Source organism: Mastomys coucha, unplaced genomic scaffold (genome assembly GCF_008632895.1).
Source record: "Mastomys coucha isolate ucsf_1 unplaced genomic scaffold, UCSF_Mcou_1 pScaffold21, whole genome shotgun sequence".
Taxonomy (NCBI): Eukaryota; Metazoa; Chordata; class Mammalia; order Rodentia; family Muridae; genus Mastomys; species Mastomys coucha.
The window spans coordinates 93143246-93163497 of NW_022196904.1; the positions used below are offsets into that span (position 1 = coordinate 93143246).

The window sequence follows — 20252 nt, forward strand, 5'->3', positions numbered from 1 at the left end:
AAGAGGCTGTGTTCCAGAGATAGCCAAGGTTGTACCTTGTGCAGCAGCAGGACTTGGTAATGTGTAAGTGTCACCCAGGTGGTACTGGTTTTGACAGCACGAAGGGATCATGGAGAGCAGCTGAGGCTCGGCACAGTGAGAGGCCATGGAAGGCCAAAAGTGAAGGTGCAGTCTCAGTTTGCAATTGATGGCCCAGGACTGAAGGTGTCATGCAAAGGAGTTGAGGCTTGGCACTGTGAAGACAGTCTATGAGAGGCTATTGGTAAAGCCTAGTTACAGCAGTGGTTTGGGAATGCTAGTACCATGCCGTGACCACCAAGGACAGCAGGAGCAGTGGAGTACAGGCATCTGGAGCCCAGAAGACAAGGTGGAGAGGTGACTCAAGTCCTTGGAGGATCCCAGAAGATTGTGAGTTGGATCCCAGACATTGGTTTTGCTTTTGATTGTGACTGTGCGCTGATATTTTTCCCTCTTGAAGGAAGAACGTATTTTAGTGGAGCCCACAGTTAAGAGACTTTGAATTTTAAAAGATATTGGACATTTTAAATTGATTGAACTTTTAATATGTAAAGACTGTGGGATCTTACTTTAAGATGTAAAGATTTAGATCTTGGGGATGAATAAGAAAATAAGGGTTGAGGCTTAATAGTGATGTGTTTGTGTGTCAAGTTGACAAGGGGTCAATTGTAGTGGCTGGTTTTTTGTGTCAACTTGACACAGGCTGGAGTTATCACAGAGAAGGGAGCTTCAGTTGGGGAAGTGCCTCCATGAGATCCAGCTGTGGGGCATTTTCTCAATTAGTGATCAAGGGGGTAGGGCCCCTTGTGGGTGGTGCCATCCCTGGGCTGGAAGTCTTGAGTTCTATAAGAGAGAGCAGGCTGAGCAAGCCAGGAGGAGCAAACCAATAAGGAACATCCCCCCATAGCCTCTGCATCAGCTCCTGCTTCCTGACCTGCTTGAGTTCCAGTCCTGAGTTCCTTGGTGATAAACAGCAATATGGAAGTAAGCTAAATAAACCCTTTCCTCCCCAACTTGCTTCATGGTCATGATGTTTGCACAGGAATAGAAACCCTGACTAAGACACCTAGCTACATCCTTACCTAAATATCATAACTTGATGAGGTCATGAGCCTTTACTGTTGTTCTTGCGGTGACACAATTGCTGACAAACAATGTTATGGTGTTCCCATCCTTCTGAAGTGTTAATATTTATGTAAAACATTTTTACAATTTTTTTTTTCTTTGAGGCAGGGATTTACTGTACATTCAAGCTTGGGCTGGGACTCAACTAAGTGTTCAGGATGGTCTCCAACTCCTGGGAATACTCCTTCCTCAAATTTCTGAGTGCAGGGATGAGAGGCAAGTGCCACCATGTCTTTGTCTTTTCTACATTTTACTCAAGGCCTTCTCTGTTTCTTCCTAAGGCCTTCTTGGGAATTAAAACCATAAAATACTCAGACTATCATCTAGCTCTGCATGAACATTCTCTGCAGACAGAATTCCACTCCCAACTCTGTGCAAAGATTAGACTTTACAACAGGTCTGCCATCACCCTCTGACCTCAGTGAGAAAGATGAGGTGACCAGGCAAGCACAGTACTGGCCACACTGTCACTGAGCAGTGCCACCGTGTGTGTAATTCTGACCGTGTATAATACACATTGACATTTATTTCTAACAGAGGAAAGGGATTTCCATGGAACACAATTTGGGGAGGGAATATTAAAGAAAAAGAACTTTGGAGATCTATTAATTTGAACATTTTTCCTTAAGTATAAATGTAGATTTATAATTTAATAAAAGTAAAAACATCTGTGAACTTATACTCCAGGTATTCTCATAGTTAAAACAAGGCATGGTGACAGTTTTGAATGGATTGCCTACCGCACACTCTGCCAGCCTGTAATGCTAGAATCTGGATTGTACTTGCTGCCCTGCACGTGCTCTCTCTTGCTTCTCTCAGAGACAGCAGCTCTAAGGGGATTGAGTCCTCAGCATCTGCTTTGCAGGAGCCACACCAACCTAACCGAGTTTCCATGAGAGGGTGACCTGTCCTGTGTCACCTGGCTGTTCTGAGTCTTTCCTGGACATTAAAGAGCCTGGCTGTAGGCGCTTGCTATGAATTCACCCCCACCCCCAACCCATGCTAAAAGGTAGAAGAAGTCTTGCTTTTCTGTCACAGGAACCCTGATGCCCTGCCAAGATCCCTCCATTCAGTCTTCTCTGGTACTGTGGCCTCAACTTTCCTGGTAACCACAACCTATGATGTGTCCTCTCTGTCTCTGTCTCTGTCTGTTTATGGCAAAATGAGTCTTTAAATACACTCGAATTCCCCAGTAATCCTTCACAGTGTCCTCTTTAACCTTTTTGCTTATCTAAAACCTAGCACATTCCCCTTTAAAGGTGTGGAGTTTTGGTCTGTTGCTATGTGTTGTAAACTTCAACATAAAACCAAACCAAACCAAAGCAAAGCAATGTCTTCCTGCATACTGAGCCTGACCACAGATGCACAGAAATTTACCTGGTTTTGCCTCCTGAGTGCTGGGATTGTATCAAAACCATCATGACAGGCTCTATTTATTAATCTCACTAATACTTTACTATAGTCACATCGGAAGGAAGACAAAACAGATACCATATTGGATCCAACTTACATTCCAGAAAACAGGTCCTAGAAACATTTTATTGTTTACATTTCACAACCCAACAGGAGAGAAGGTTATTGGTATCATTATCCTCATTGTCATTCACTGTAAAATGGAAAATCATAGAATTTAACTTGTTTATAAAAATGTAGCTAAACAACAAATACCCTCTCAAAAAATAGTGTGAAATTAAAAAAAATAATTCATAGGTATCTATAACATATTAGAGTAGCCTTAATGGCAGTTCCCAGGACCAAACAGCCAGACAAGAGGAGAGTCACATCTCAGTTTCCCCAGTGACCCACTGCTGTATGGAACACCAGTACAACCCCCCTCCCCAGTAATTAGCACAAGCACCAGCTACTGAGTGTACAGTGGATGCTTTGTGCATACTGAACTGCTCTTACTAAAATTTACATAGTTCATTTTGCACTTATGTATAGACTTAGTCCTGTGTGCCCTGAAGCATGTGTGTGGAGGCATAGAATAATCTGTAAGAGTTGCCTCCTTCTATCTTGTGGGTCTGAATGATTGAATACAAGCTATTAGGCTTGAAGAAAAGGGCTTTTACCCTTGGAGCCTTCTAACGATCCCAAACTTATTTTTCTTGCAATGACCTACTGTATAGGTAAACTATTTATCCAAAAAAAAAAAAGGAGGGAAGGTGGGGGAGGCTTTACAGGATGTTGTTCAGGGTTGCACTGCTATGTTCAGAGTTGGGTCATGTGATGTTTTTCTGGAAACTGTCTTATGAGAGGATGTTTTTGCTGAAGCAGACACATGGGAGGATGTTTTGCTGAGAACAGGTACGTGGTGATTTTCTGGAAGCAGCCTGAAAAAGGGCATGTAGTATTTTGCTGGAAAGGATACTTGAGAAGATATGTAATGTTTGGAAAGGCTACAAGTATAAGCCAACGGGACAGTGGACATCTGTGGCATTGGATTGCCTTGCCCCTCTTTGCTGGTCTTTGTTGTTGCTCTTTTTCGGTCTTAGGGTGATTGACAGACCTCACATTTCTTCTCAATTGAACTGCCATTGCTGATTCGGTATGATGTTTGCAAGTCAATTGAGCTACCACTGTTGATTTCTGTGATCTGTACTGCTGATATCCTGACAGTGCAGGCTAGATTCACCTCAAAGAAGTATTTCTAAACACGTCCACATCCTCTTGTGCTCTCTTAACCTTTCCTTTTCACACTCTGGTGGGTGATGGTTTAGAGGGGAGGTTAAAGCATGTAAGAACCCTTATGAAAGTGTGTTTGAAAAATCTAAGCCTACAAAACAGTCTTAGTGGGTACCTGTTTTGAGAAATACTAATAACAATCACCCCACAAACTCTCTTGCCCCACAGTTCTGTGTTCCCACTCTAGTACTGGTACTGGCAGGCTACATCACTATGTCCCAGCTACGTCCTGGCAGGGTGTGTTATCACCTCCGTGCTATTCTCTTCCAGTTAGTGAGTACATTTCGCTTTTATGCAATGCACCCCCCCCCCCCCAGTCAGTCATCTTAGCACCTAGTTACCCGGTAGAAACATGACTCTTCAGGCTTAATTATCCAATCAGATTTATATAACAATAAAATCACAATTTACAAGATGCCAATACAATAATTTCAGAGCCAATTGATAAAGATAATGCTTTAACCCAATTATTCTAACCTTGGGAAAATCTTAGTTAGCTACTTGTGGCTGTTTATAAAAAACCATGCAGGGTTAGGATCATCTTCCAGTACATCTGCTTCCATGTTGGCTTCTCCTTCCACTCTCCTCCAACCTCTCTCACTCCCATACTTCTAGCTCTGCCTCCCTATTCCTGTCCAATCGCAGGCCTGTCACTGCCCTAATGTGATTGGACAGAGAAAATGCTGCAACTGGTACCATTGGAAATATTTCCTTCTTAACGATTTGATGAAGCACAGGCATTGCCGCTAAACTGACCTTCTGCTAAGGGTCCATTCCTTAGGTAGAAATGCCTACAGAAAATTTTCAAAACTAGTAGACAAACTGGAGAAGAACTTTATCTTTTCTCAGTGACAGAAAGAAGGGGGTTGTGGAGACCTGACAGAGCTGAGGCAAGAAGCTCCATGATGAAGCCCCCTCTCAGCATGCATGAGGACCTGGATTCTATCTCTGGCCCCACAAATTAGGTAGATCTATCAGGAAGAACTGGGCTTTGAAGACTTTAAAGAATGGGGTAGAATATAGCCTAATGCTGCAGACTTCAGTTTCAGTGTACTTTTTTTTTTTAAAGAAAGCATTTTTTTTTTAAAGATTTATTTATTTATTATATGTAAGTACACTGTAGCTGTCTTCAGATGCACCAGAAGAGGGCGTCAGATCTCATTACGGATGATTGTGAGCCACCATGTGGTTGCTGAGATTGGAACTCAGGACCTCTGGGATAGCAGTCAGTGCTCTTAACCGCTGAGCCATCTCTCCAGCTCCCTCAGTGTACTTTTATATACAAATATAAAAAAGCAACAATTCAAGAAAGGTTATTTGAGTTTAGAAAGACATGTAAATATATGCTAGTAAGCATATGCTAAATATTAACAGAGCAGCCCTTCCCAGAACTTTCTCAAGACAGAAAAATTTAAACACAATTGACTGAAATTTACCATAGGTTATATCTGGTAAATCATGAAAGCAACGTGCAAGGCCATATCCAGATTCAGGGTACATTGTGGACAATACTCAGCACATGCTTTCATCAAACTGGATCTTTAGCTACATTCCAACATCCAACAAGAATAAGCAACTCTTATAAATTGAATGAGAATTGTTCTCCCAGGAGGCATGAAATTACATCCAAGAACAATCAAGGGAACAGAAGTCATTTGAGGTAAAAGTCCCTCTGCCTTTATTTCCCCTTCTGGAACCTCTGTCACAGGTCCCCAAGACATTGATCACCATCATGTGTCATTCTTTTAATTGTGTTCCAACAGAGATGGGGGGATCAGAGGTGCTACTTCACGTAAGGATGAAACAGCTGTTTGGGAGTATGGGAAATGATGAAGTATTATAGCATTGTAAACAGAGAAAGAGCTGGGCCGTGGTGGCACACACCTTTGGTCCCAACACTTGGGAGGCAGAGGCAGGCAGATTTCTGAGTTCGAGGTATAGAGTGAGTTCCAGGACAGCCAGGGATACACATAGAAACCCTATCTCAAAAACAAAAGCAAACAAAACAGAGAAAGAACTGGATCAAGAAAATGAATCTATACTGGTAAAGAGAAAGGTCATTAAAATGGAAGGACCAAAACCAGAAAAAGTAGAAATGACACCGGAGCTCAGGCACATGAGATACACCAGACTTGGGGCACTGTACAGATATAGGTGAAGGTTTAAGAGAGTGGTCTGCATACTGTCATTGGCTCTGAACATTCAATAGGATTAAAATATGGATAGGCTGTATCAGGGAAGGAAGGGTCATAGAATGTATAAATGAAAGCTTCATAGGTAGAAACACCATAAAACTAGAGAGTGCAAGCTTCCCCGTGCAGGAAAATTCCAATATGACTGGGAGGACCAGGCAGAGAGAGGGCCAGGACACTGGAATTGTAGGTGACAGGATACTCATCAAAGACATTGCATACAGACCTATACATCCCTATAACCCAGTAGCCATGTTTAGTTGAGAAGCTTCATGCTGTATATCATCATAATCAAATTTGACATTAGAGAACATTTCATTCATTGAACAAAGTTGGGGTGCAGCATGTGGTCCACGATTTAATCCCAGGAGCTGGGCATCTCTTCTAGACATGTCTACTTCCCAGTAATGCTTCCCTGAGTTGATAGTTTTATATTGCAGGACAACAAAACGATAGATCTCAGAAATTTGCAAATTCCTTCTATAGGAATTTGTATGCTGTATTTGTCTTTTCTCCTTGTTAATGACAATGTTTGCCTTCTTTTTTTTCCATGTAGAGTCACATGAACTACAGAAAATGAGACACATTAGTTAAAAGTCATATGAAAGACGAAAAATAGCCTTATTTGCATCATAAGGAACAGAAGCCAAAGGAGAAAGAGAGAAGAAACATAAAGAAGCCTTGTTTAAAGTCAAGTCAAAGAGAGGCAGATTGCTGTGCACAGTGGGAGTAGCAACATGAAACCTGAGACTTAACAGAGAAATAAACTCTGGAAGACATTGAGAGGAGAGGGCCTCATGGTGCTGTGGTTTCTCCTTACTTCAGTATCACTGGAAATCCATGAGCCCTGAAATGATGAAAGTTTACAGCAGTAAATACAGTGAAGGATTCAAGCCATTAAAGCCCATCTCTTCTCCAGATGAGGGGAAGGTTTGGAAACTCTGATATAATATGGGATGAATGATAATTTCCCATCATATACAATGGCATCACAGGGACACACTATCTGCTCTCCTGAGTCCCTCTACCCACATTCAGAACCCATACCCTCTTCCATATGCAACTCAGTTACACCTAGAACCACACAATGAATCACAGAATTTAGCTGCTCTTACCTTGAAAGGCCTGCAGCATGCCATTCAGATCCGGAGCTTGGAACGTTCTTTTTGGAATCATTTGGGGCTGTTTCAGTCTCAAGGTCTGACTCCTAGGGATAAAATATTGACCTCCACATCTCAAACGTTTGACCTTCAACACCACTGACCCCCCACCATTCTAACCATAGATATCTTTGAATTGTCCTGAGACTTATGAGAAGGAAAAAGAAGACAGACTACTAACTCCAGAAAAATGACACACTCATGTCATTTCCCAGTTATTTGCTGTGTGATGTTGGGAAAGTCTTGATTCTTAGAAACATAGTACCTCACCTTACAGTCAAACAATATGCTTCTTCTATTTTTTCTTCTAGAATCTTTTGAATTGATGAAGTGAATTTTAAGACAAAACTAAAATAGCAAAAAAAAAAAAAAAAAAAAAGGGGAGGGCTGGGAATGATGTTACGGTACTTAGGAGTAGAGGCATAAGATCTCTGAGTTCAAGTCCAACCTGGTCTACAAAGTGAGTTCCAGGACAGCCAGGGCTACATAGAGAAACCCTGTCTGGAAAAACAAAAAACCAAATCAAACAGAAAAACAAACAAACAAACAAACAAATAAACAAATAAGCAAGCAAAGAAAGACACAGCATAAAGAAACAGAGAAACAAACAATGAAACAAAGGAAGAAACAAAGATACAAAGGAAAGAAGGAAACGAACGTGGGTTTCTAAGGCCATAGTGTAATAGAGTCATAGAGTGTGAGAAAGCCATCTTCAGAAAGCCTAGACTTCACACACTTTGTCAATGAGGACACTGTCAAGCCAGCATCTGCTCCTTCAAGTTCTCTTGTTAGGATGACAAAATTTGGAAAAGGAGACAGGAAATCACACTTAGGCTGACATAAACTCCACATGTTAGGATGGAGGCTGATGCTGGCAGCTGGAATGTGACACTCTACACACAAGGACAAGGCTTTCCACAGTCCTGGGACATATGCAGTCCTCCTGCAGCCATTGTTGCACTGCCAAAATATGGTGCCCACAGAGTCAAGTCTCTTCTTTAAAAAAATCTAAATACAGCCACAAGGGAAATCTGGATCTCCTTTATCCCCAGGAGAAATGCACAAACACACAGGAATTATTCCTGCTATTTAACTCTGTAAATGTTACAGACACAGAGGACATATCCTACATATGAGGAATCCACAAACAAAGCATTTCTTAAGTGTAGATGCACAGCTAGATACAAGCCCATGGCGTGGACAGATGATGGATCCACAAGGAGTCTGAAAGCGCTTGTAGGTCCATTTGCTTCATCTCACTACTGAGCCTAGCTCTGCAGCTCCCCATAACCCAGTCCCCTAAAGAGAACCTAATCTGTTCTCAATAGTTACAAAATGCTCAGACCCTGCCTTTCTCCTCCATCTCTTTCTTCTTCAGAACTTCAGAATAACATTATATGTAAATTCTGCAAAACCCCAGAGATATGTATTCTAGTTGAATATCAAATAATTCTCACCACACAATAGGGCTATCCTTCCCTATCATCCCAGACGTACCTTCTCAGGACATTATTCACATTCTAGGGAGAAGGAGAAAACACAATTAACTTGTATATTAACTTGGTATATTAATATTGAGGAAGCCGAAAGGACCAGAAGCTTAGGACATTAATACTCAAACCCAGCTAACCAGATCTCTCCTAACCCCACCTGCCTTGTCCTTCTATTTCTATTTTCCTTCTCTTTCTGAACTGTCCTGGCTGGAAAGAAGTTGCTCTAAAGAGATATATGTGTCTCTCATATTGACTATCAAACTGTTGAAACAAAGACTCCAGAGAAATGAGGATATCTTCAGGATCTCATATTCCTCTATTAAGAGGAAGACCAGCTCTTCCTCTTAATAGATTTCAAACAGTTGTAATGACGTGTCTGACCACAGTAAAGTGTGACACTGTGCCACGCACACTTTGCGTGACAGCAGTTTATGAGGCAAAAGCTTCATGGAAGCCAGTCTCCTGCATGTCTCCTTGGCATTCCCTAATTCAGAGGTAGTCCAGATATGTCCTTGAGAACTCGGGTGCTAGGTGCCCACCAAAATATGATTTACTAATAGCTAGACAAACTTGGACATTGTTCTCTGACCTTTACCAATATTCCAACATCTTAGCCAAATTCTGGCTTGGAATTTCATAAAGAATGTTACCCATCCAGACTAATTGCCCCTGGCATTGTTAGGGAAATAATGAAGGGAATAGGGCATTGTAGTTTGCTGAGTGGTCTTTGACAATCCCTGGGCAAGTTTAAGTAATATCCTCACATTCTCAGTCAAGTACTGCAGCTGAACCACTCCTAGGAATTAGCAAGAAAGAGACTATCTCTACTAGCCCAGAAGATTAGCATAGTGGGCGCTTTACTAAGGATGGGCGGGACCTTGAGCCCAGAGTGTGTGTGAGAGACAGTGTTCAGCAGTCAGCATTGAGCATTCGAGGTTCGAGATTCCAGCCTCTATCCTCCTGGTTGGCGCACCTGCAGCCTCGCAGGACTCCAGCAGAGCCCATGCGATCCGAGCATGCTCAGAGCCCGGGGGTGCTACACCAGTCCAGAGGAGATGGCTACTGTTTTAGACTCAGTGTGTTTTAGATGGCTTCAGATGTACCTCGACTACTGAGCTGCCAGATTTTTCATTTCTCTTTTGCAATGACTATAAAAGCCTCATGCCATTTTTAAGAAATACATTCGGATTCCACACTTCTTGTATCGTTTCTGTCTGTCATGTGCCTAATCCCTTGCCCACCTGGCCAGAACTTTCATCACCCCACAGAACAAGGGCTCCCCACAAGAAACTCCCGTCCGTGGCAACACTGTGACACAGATCAGGATGGGAGACCACACCTTGACTTGGACTACTCATGTGTGCATATTCTTGGCTTCCTGTTTAAACTTTGATCTCACTTAGGGAATCTGAAGATGGACAGAGGGTTTTTAAGATATTTGTTCTTCTTCCAAATGTGTCACACTTTAGTAAATCTTCTAATATTAATTTGGATTTTTTATATTGACTTACTGAGAACAGATAGGAAGACCTGACTAATCAGGCCCACTTTGACATGTTAAATAGATATCTCAGTTCTCCATTTATTCAAGGTTTGAGACTTACGTCAAAATTCTTGTATGTGTGAGTTCCACTGGATGTTGGTAGATAGATGTAAACTTATATTTTTAAAGAACTGTGATCTCTTTCCCCCTAAAGTTAAGAATTACCAGTAGCTCCTTGAGTGTGGGTGAGCTTCCTGTGCAAGTCTACTTTCATACTTGAATTTGGCTTGCACAGTTCTTAGGTTTGGTGTCAAAGCCAATCTTGGTTCATATGGGATGCTGCTAAGCTGTGTCCAGAAGCCAGTGTTTTCCTTATAGTTATCTACCACACCTGGCTCTTAACACTCTTCCTGCCCCTTCTTCTGCAATGAGCCTTTGAATTAGTGGTGCAGTATATATGTTCTATTTAGGGCTGGACATTCTACAGTCTCTTGAACTCTTTTCCTTGCAGGTTGTGGGTCTCACTCTGTAACCCTGCTGCCTTGCAACCCACCGTCATCACAAGGAAGACCATAGCAGCTGAGAGGAAAGACAATGGCTTCCTTTCCACTGACTCTCAGACCCTGAGACCTCCTGCAGTCTTACCTGAAGCATTTCCATGGTTGAGAGCTCCAACTGATGTTCCACATCTGAGATGAGGTCTCTCACCCACTGCCTCTGCTGCACCAGCTCATTTTCAGACTCTTCTAGCCTTTTCACAACATCTTCCTTCTCTTTCTTCAGCTTCTGTAGCTCCTCATTCTCCTTGGAGTCTAGGAGCTCTCTCAGTCCTTTAAACTCTATCTGAACATTTTCTATATTGCTCTGAATTTGGTTCTTTAAGGACAAGAAAAGGGAGAGGAATTCAATCTGTCCAAATGGGAACAGGAGATAGGGAAATACTGCTCTTGGTAGGGAGCTTTTACAGGGTTGAGCTCGGGAAAGGAAAGGAATTCTTAGGGAAGCATGTGTCTTCTTTTAATGTCTCTCCAGGACATTCCAAAACAAAAATCTTAGGTCATCTCTACCAAGGCCACCAGATACAAAGTAGGACGGCTGGGTGAAACTCAGTTTTCATACAGGTGCCCTGTTACGGATTGATTCTAATGCCATTTGTATTAATTCGGCTCCTGAAATCACATAGGAATCGCAGTCTGTGCTAAGTTTACCTGCCTCCAGTTGGCTCTGATTGAGAAATAAAGTTGCCAGAGGCTAATGTCTGGGCAGGAAGACTGAGGCGGGACTTTTAGGATTCCTGGGCAAGAAACACAGAGGAAAGAGGAAGAGGGGATCTGACCATGACAAGGGGATAGACGGACCAAGCCAGATGGCTGGAATGTAGGTGTAAAGGGGAAAAAACTCCCCCAAGGGGGCTGCCCAGTAGGGTCCAGGGCAGCAAAGATAAAATATAGATTTAGTAAGTATTAATTCAGGAATATCAGAGGAGTGTGTGTTAGCCATGTGGAGGTTCAGGAATAGCCCAAGCATTGAGCTAGTTAAGGCATATTAAAATATAAAGGTTGCTTGAGATCCAGAACACTGGGGCAGGTGGCAAGAAGTGTACATGTACAGGCCAGGAGCATAGAGTGGATTTAGCAATTTACTGCCTCAGAGTGCCTGAAACATTTTTCCTGTTTACAATAATCCTCATTCCTCCTGTGAATCCCCTAGGGAAACTAAACCTCAGAAACACATCTGTGGCCTGTTCCCAAGCATATTTCCCAAAAATTGGAGTTTCAGAAGCCACCACAGGAGTAGGACCTAGCAGCCATTCTGACCAAGCATCCTCCATGGTGTCAGCTCCTCACAGAGCCCAGCTCATTTGTGATACAGTGACTCTGCATCTCCAGCTCTAGGGGAACCAGTAGGGAAGGAAGAGTAATCAAGGCCCCTTGGCCTCCCCAGCTCCCAGGAAGTAAAGACCCCAGGAGCTTCTTGCCCAGGTCCCTCCTGGGCATCAGGCTGACTCCCTTAGCCAAGGGTCCCCACTTGCCTCCCAGTCAGCTCTCTGCTGTTGAAGGTCATCCTGCCATTCATCACACCTTTTCTCATTTTCCATCAGCTTCTGCAGAGCTGCCTGCAGCTTCTCCTGTGAGAAAGGAATTGTAGCAGAGTCAAGTTGTGTGATTAGTAGGACTGCTGTTCCTAAGCAAAGGCCAAGAAACACTTCTGGGAAACTGGAGAGATGGCTCATTGGTTGAGAGCACTGACTGCTCTTTGAGAGGTCCTGAGTTCAAATCCCACAACCACATGGTGGCTCACAACCATCTGTAATGAGATCTGATGCCCTCTTCTGGAGAGTCTGAGGACAGCTACAATGTACTTATATATAATAAATAAAAAAATCTTTTTTTTTTCTTAAAAGAAAGACAGGAAGCCTAATACTGTTCTTTCTTTAAAAACCCTGTGTCAATATTTATGTACATAAAACATGTACATCTTAAATCTAGGTCTCAATCAATACTTGTATTTATACATACAAAACCCCCACTTAGACAAAGACACAAAAATCTCTCTTAGTCCATCATCGCACCAAGTATACACCTTTTGCTTTTCTCCCAGGATCATAGGATTAGGATACTTTTGTGAATTTTTTTATTTTTCACGTAAGTATATACATATATCATATGCCCCCTCAGTGTCCTATTTAACACCTGCAAATTCTTTTCTTTTTATCAATGGGTCTTGCTATGTAGCTACTATGACTGGTCTGGAATTCCTATTTAGACAAATATACTTCTGAAATTCTAAGATCCACCAGCATCAGTTGCCAGAGCTGTGGAATTGAAACAGGCATCACCACACTGGCCATGTTTACATTCCTTTTTCTTTTCCTCTTTTTAAGTGTATTTTTTTTTTTTGTAGTTAAGATATATTTCTTTCACTGAAAATAGATTTTTTTCATACAGTGTATGTTAAAGGCATCTTGTTAAAAAGATTTTTATTTATGTATATGAGCTCTCTTTGCATGTATGCCTGCATGACAGAAGAGGATATGATGTACCATTATAGTTGGTTGTGAGCTATCATGTGGTTGCTGGGAACTGACCTCAAGACCCTGGAGGAGCAGCCAATGCTCTTAAGTGCTAAGCTGCCATTGCAGTCCCTTGCAATATTTCTTTTCTTTCTTTTTTTTTTTTTTTTTTTTTTTTTTTTTTGGTTTTTCGAGCAATATTTCTGATTAAGGTTTCTCCTCCCATTACTCTTTCCCATACCTCTTTAACTTCCTTCCCATCCAATTCCACACCTCTTGTGTCTCTTGTGGGAAAATAAAAAGGCATGCAAGGAATAATAACAGAATAAAATAACTATAGTAAGTTAAATAAAAAATACATTATAATATGACAAAATAAAGAAACCAGAAAAACAGTCAAATAAAGAGCACAAAAAGTGCACACAGAGGGAGAGACACACAGGTTCCCAACATGGGAATCCTATAAAAAATAACGCCATAATATAAAAGCGAAAGACCTAGAAGGATGGGGGAAAAAAAACTCTGATTTATCACTATGAGAAAAGGAACCACTTCCAAATAAGGGCTCAGTGCATTTTGTGTTGGCCACCTGTCTGTTGCTGGGCATGGAGACCTTCCTTTAAGAATGGTTTATTTCCCCAGTGTGATTCCCATGGAGAAAAGTAATTTTTCAGTTCCAGTAGCTATCAGTTTCACATGCTTCTGGATTAGGAGTGGGGATATGTGCCTACTTCTTCTCGTTCTAGAATCCCATCTGGCACAGTCCCTTGCAAATTCTCTTTATGTGGCCACAGTCTCTCTGAGTTTATATTTGGGCTTCAAATCAAACAATAACAACAGAAAACAAAGTTTTAACACAGAACCTGCCTCTGTATATTTTATTCTGGAAAGCTTCCTCTCCTCCCTGATGTTTCAGCTGCCACGTGCACATTCCCTTCACTGCTGTGTGTCACGTGTTTACAGCCTGGTTATTTAAAATCTCTTGACTGTAGTTTAGGTCCTTCTACTGAATTTGATATTACATTCAAAAGAGATAACCGTGGAATAAATCAGGAGCTGTTCTGCTCCTGGACATCACCTGAACTTCAAAGAAGCAGTTCTAAACTATTTTTTCTATCCTAGTGTTTGCTGTCCAGGTAGATTCACTTATACTTCAGTGGAATAAATCATCATGCCTTTTTAGGTTTCAAAAGTTATAAAAGGACGGTAATGACATATCAGGTTTCAAGTCTATACTATGCAGGTAAGCACTCTGTCACACGAAGTGGACTTTTCCCATCTGTTACTGTTTTGTGCTTTGTTTCCCGCATCCTCTTGCTCCTTACCTTATACTCATGGTCCACCTCTTCAATGAGAGCTGTCTGGTGACCACGGTGCTCCTGAGATCTCTCACAAACCCAGCAGATGGCCATCATGTCCTTCTTACAGAAGAGCTGGAGTTTCTCTCCATGTTGTGCACACACATTCACTTTCTCTTCCTCCTTTGGAATGGACTTGAACCCTTTGAGCCTCTCAACTATATTGGCCATTTGTCGATTAGTTCTCAGATTCCCAAATGGGACACGAACTCGGCACACAGGGCAGCTGCCCTCCCCGTCTATGCCTCTGCTAGACTCATAGTTGAGTGTGATGCAGGCTCTACAGAAGCTGTGGTCACAATCAGTGCTCACAGGTTCCTTCAGGAGCTCCAGACAGATAGGACAGGTTACCTCCTCCTTTATCTTCTCCAGGACCGATGAGGCCATCATTGCTGTGATTCTGTGTCATAGCAGTTCTGCTCAGGTGTCTGTGTGATAGACATGGGGAAACAGGGCCATGTAAGAAACAGAGGTTCTGAATGAACCCTGTGACAGAGGTCAAGGAAGGACCACATTGACAAGTTAAAGAACAAAGGGAGAAATTTGGAAGGGCATTTAGTGACATTTGTCATACTCTCAAGTGCTCTACTCTTAGGTCATCCCAAATAGCAAATTTCATGCACAAGATTGTCATTTCCCTTTTATGGAAATGCAAAAAGAAAGTGTTTCCATTCAGCAACCTTGTGTAACGTCCTTTCTTCCTTCCCTATCTGTCTCGGCACTACCTTCAGTGTTACAAATACCAAACTACTTATGTCTCTCCCACTGTACTTCCTCTTCTATCAGGATTAGTCAGTGTGACTCACTCTGATCATATCCTTACAAGTTCCTTATCGGAAATATCTAGTGCTGACCTGTAGTGTAATCATTCCAACGTCCTGATGAACATACACAATGATCTCTCTGATTGCCACCTAATAAAAGAGAATGCACGTGTTTGTTCACATGGTTAAGTTAATCTCTGCACTAGATATACAGGGGTGATCACTTAGGAGAGTCATTTGTCTTCAATGCACAGAAAAGTTGAAAATCATCCCTCAGTCTTCTTTCTCAGATGCTTGCTCTAACCCATAGAGATCACTAAAGAAAAAAGTGGTAGCCACTAGGAGACAACTGGTAGCCAGAACAAAGGTTGTGTGGAATTATGTCCCTAGTTACATGAGGTTCTGAGGAATCTTGTATCTGTAAATGTTTTTATCATGGTAGAGAAATTTGCCAAAAAAAATTGATGGGTGATACCAGGTATGTATGCCAGCATGATACTGAGTTCAAGACCATATCAAAAACTATACTTCAAAGTATACAAATTTTGTGCTCCAACATGTAACATGTAATATTAGTTCAGCATGAAAAACCAATGGACAAGCCACATCACACTGACAAACTGAAGACAAGAAACTCCTGTTGGCCAGGTGGTACTGGTGAATCCCTTTAAGGCAGGATGATCTCTGTGAATCCAAGGCCAACTTGGTCTATAAGTTGAGTTCCAGGACACCTAACATTACACAGATACCTTGTCTCATTGACGCAACACTCAGTCCCCACAAAAGAAATACTTCTTTGCCTGTGAAGTATTTGAAAAATATATACTGCTTTTCAGGAAAAAACATTTCTAAAACTGTCTAGAAATAGATGTAAATGTCCATATGGGTAAGACAAAAATGATAAGCCCACTGCTAACCTATAACAAAATTAGGATCATAGAAAGTCTTTTCTTTAAAATCATGCATAAAATAAACAAACTTATTTTTGTCACCTCTATTCATCACAGCAGGGCAAGTACTTGGAATAAATGGAAATTGAAAAAATAAGATTAAAGGCATTCAACTAAGAGTTGTTTTACAGATGAAAGAAAAGCCAATGCGCTCAGTAAAGATGAAAGTTGTAATATCACGTATAGAAAAATTACAAGTAGGGTGTAACCTGAAAAGGAAATGAAGAAGCTGGGTTTGTTGGTGCAGGCCTCTAAATCCAGTTTCTTGGGAATGCTGAGGGCAGAGTATGGCAAGCTCAATGCTCTTATGACTCTATGGAGATAAATTGGAACAAAGAGAAAGTTCTGGAGGGATCCCTGAGTGGCCAGAGCACTGTCTACTCTTGCAGAGATCCATGACTCTGTTCTCAGCTCTTGTGTAGCTCTCACAGCCCCTGTAACTTCAGCTTCAGTGGATCTGCTAACCTCTTCTGGCCTCTGCAGGTATGGCATGTATATGGTGCAGAGATTTGCATGCAGACAAATAAGATGAAAATAAAGGAATAAACAATTTTAGGGAGAGAAATAAGAACAATAATTATATTTATGAAGTCATCAAAGCCAAGAATGAACAGCATAGGGAAATAATCACTGTAAGATGAAATATCTGCTCACAAAACTATAAAAGTATGGAAAGAAATTGGAGTTGGTGCAATTACATGAGGATACCTGACCTCCCAGGTTTGAATATTATTAGAATGTCTATAGGAGGGGCTAGACAGATGTTTCATGGGTTTAGCTCACTGGCTGCTCTCTCGGAAAACCTTGATTCTGTTCCTAGTTCTGCAAGATGATTCAGAACAGTATGTAACTCCAATCCCAGGGGATCTGCCACTCGCTTTTGGCAGCTGTGTACACTGGGCATTCAAGTGGTAAACAGATACATGTCCATTAAGACACTGATACACATAAAATAACATTAAATCAAAATGAATAAATGACTCATGAAAATGCCATACTAATATGTGCCCTTCCCCCAACCTTGAGCAGGCTAAGTAGACCTTAAGTGTTTGTCACAGTTGGGCCTTAAGGCGTTGGAGTCTTCTGCCTGGCTGCACTTGCAGTTTCCTACAGGAGCAGACTGCCTGCTGAGCGTGCTTTGTAACATAATCTAGCTGAAACAAAGAATGGGTCTGTGGGCTCTCCCTATAGAAGTACAGTGTTAAATATTAAACTTTAAAGCTTGATCAGAAGCTTTTGTCTTGGCACCCCCCTTCTTCCCCCTCCCCATCCTTTTTTATTTCCAGCCTCTCTTTTAGGTACCCAGTTCATCCATAGCTACATTACTGCCTAGGGTTGGAAAAAGGGCTCAGTGGTTAAGAGTGCTTATCGCTCCTAAAGAAGATCCAATTGTATTCCTGGCAGTCACATACCACAGCTCACACTGATTTACCTCTAACTCCAGCTTCAGAGAATCCAGCACCTCTGCCGCCACAGGCTCTCCTGCCCTTCAAATGCATATTCACACAGGCAGACATATGCATTCATAACTCAAAACAAAATAAAGTGTGTGTGCGTGCACCCTCTGGACCAGTAGTATTTTACTATATGTCTATGGGCTATACACTCTCTGGTTCTTGGTTATCCAAGCAGTGTCAGGTAAGGGCTCCCTCTTGTGAGTGAACCTTTAGTTAATTAACACATTGCTTAACTACTTTCACAAGTTCTGTGCCAAGATTGTCCTAGCATATTTTGCAGGAGAACAGAATTGAGGCTGGAACTCATAGTCCAAGTAAATGGAAGGAAGCTGCAGAAAGATCGGGACTTCTAATCACAGAGACAGAAGCAAAAGGAATTTGCCTATAGAATCATGGGTAAATATACTATTACACAAAGAAACCTTAAGCTTTTGTTTCCAAACACCACTCTGGCTTAACACCTCCTAAGGGAGGAGAGAGTGCCTGTCTTGGAGCAAGAGGTTCTTCGCGTAACTCAAAATTAAAAGATGAGAAAGAAGAGTATAAAGTCCACCAGAGGAAAAAAAAAAAGGAGTTCTCTAGTTCTTGAAAGCTGTCCTCCTCAGGCTACCCTCTTGCTCTCCAACCCCAGAACACTCAGCAGGAGGCCAGCAATACCCGTTCCCAGCCCTTTTCCCTTAAACTCACCAGAGCAAGGACAGTGTTTTCTTATAAATTCCTCCAAACTCTGCACCCTAAAATTTTTCTCACATCTTCAGACACCAATCTAGAGACCCCAAATCTGTGGAGAGGAGCAAATGGAGGCCAAAGACTAAGTCCTGAGAGTTGAGTCACTAAGCTGGTCCTCTGGTGGGCCAGGAGAGAAATGAAAGTTCAGACTTGGAAGGTTGGAGCTGAGAAAGAGGAACTTTTACCAAATACCAAACAACAGGGTGGCACCCCACCATTAACTGGGGTTTTACCACCAGAGGGAGTCAGTTGCCTTGGGTCAGCTCTGTCTTCCAGGAGCTTGGGACATTTTTCAGAGCTACAGGAACTTGTTATGTCACTTGTTCAGTCAGACTCATGATACCAAAAAATTCTTGACCCTCTGGAAATCTTGACAGTGATGGAAAGAAAGCCTTCCTCATGGTTTCTCCTGCACCTGAGCTCCTGGCTGGGTGTTGCCTTGGTGGCAAGTGTGGCCCAAAGAGAAAGAAAAACAAGTCTAGGGACAGAAAGCTGCAGCGTTCTTCTGAGGTTAGAGCTAGACTCTTACAGGATGAGAACAGAAAGGGAAGTGGCAATTTAGGTCAGCTGCCACACAAGCAAGATTTCAGAACCAGCAAGGACAGGATGGGAGGAGTCCTGTGCAGAGCCAGGCAGAAACACCTCTCTACACTCTGCACAGGGCTCTCCAGCTGCTCTGTGGACTCCTCCAGATTATGTATTCTGTGGCTGAACAGCCCTAGGCCTTTCACAGTGCTGATCTGATCCATCCATTCATTCCCCACCCCGCACCCCCTTTCCAGGAGTCCCTCACCAGAATGTCTTGAAGGTCCCTTTTTGGCTTAGAGGTCTATGAACACCTGTATAGTTACTCAGTATTACTATAATCAGAAGGGGAAAATCAGTAGGGCTAAGGGTCAGTTGAAACAGAGCTTGCCTATCGAGCATGGAGCACTGGTATAGTCCACAGAAGTGTACAAAACCAGGTGTGATGGCCCCTACATATAATCTGTCTTAGTTACTCATTTTTTTTAAAGATTTATTATTTATTTATTTATTTATTTATTTATTTATTTATTTATGTGAGTACACTGTAACTATACAGATGGTTCTGAGTCTTCATGTGGTTGCTGGGAATTGAATTTATAGGACCTCTGCTTACTCTGGTTGGCCCCATTCGCTCCGGTCAACTCTGCTTGCTCAGTCCCTGTTTACTCCAGCCCAAAGATTTATTTATTATTATATATAAGTACACTGTAGCTGGCTTTAGATGTACCAGAAGAGGGTGTCAGATCTCATGACGGGTGTGTCTCGAGCACTTAGGGTGACCAACCTATGGTTTCAGCTGGTGAACACCCCCAGCAATTAGGACAGAAGACAAGGAGTCAGACTTGGTGCTAAAAGAGCTTTTATGTACTATATCAGGCTGTATCACACAAATTACACACCAAAATAACATAGCAATCACTAATATTGCTAACAGAACAATTCCAAACATTCTAACATCATGAGCTAAGGGATATACGACCTGTCTCCGCTCTCAGGTTCGGGCTCCGAAGTCTTCTTGGGCGTTGGTTGTGTGAGTGCCTTATAGGGAGGTGGGAGGTGAGAGTCTGAGTCTGAGCAGCGTGGATCCTTTCAGCAAGCCATCTCATCTCTGACTTGGTCACTTCTGGCTGTGGTTTTTAAGCTATTACTTATCTCTGTCAATGTCTGCACGTTGGGCTTTGTGCATCACTCTGTCTTTATCTGAGGTTCCACTCTGGGTTACCACCTCTCGGTGCTTATCCATTTCACACATTTACTTTCACTTTTATTCACTTGTCACTTAATATTCTATTTTAGC

At 42.1% G+C, this 20252-nt stretch overlaps 1 pseudogene; it reads right to left on the reverse strand.

Annotated features, from left to right (window-relative positions):
• Positions 1 to 5482: 5482 nt before the first annotated feature.
• Positions 5483 to 18596, reverse strand: LOC116102720 (annotated as a pseudogene).
• Positions 18597 to 20252: the final 1656 nt, after the last annotated feature.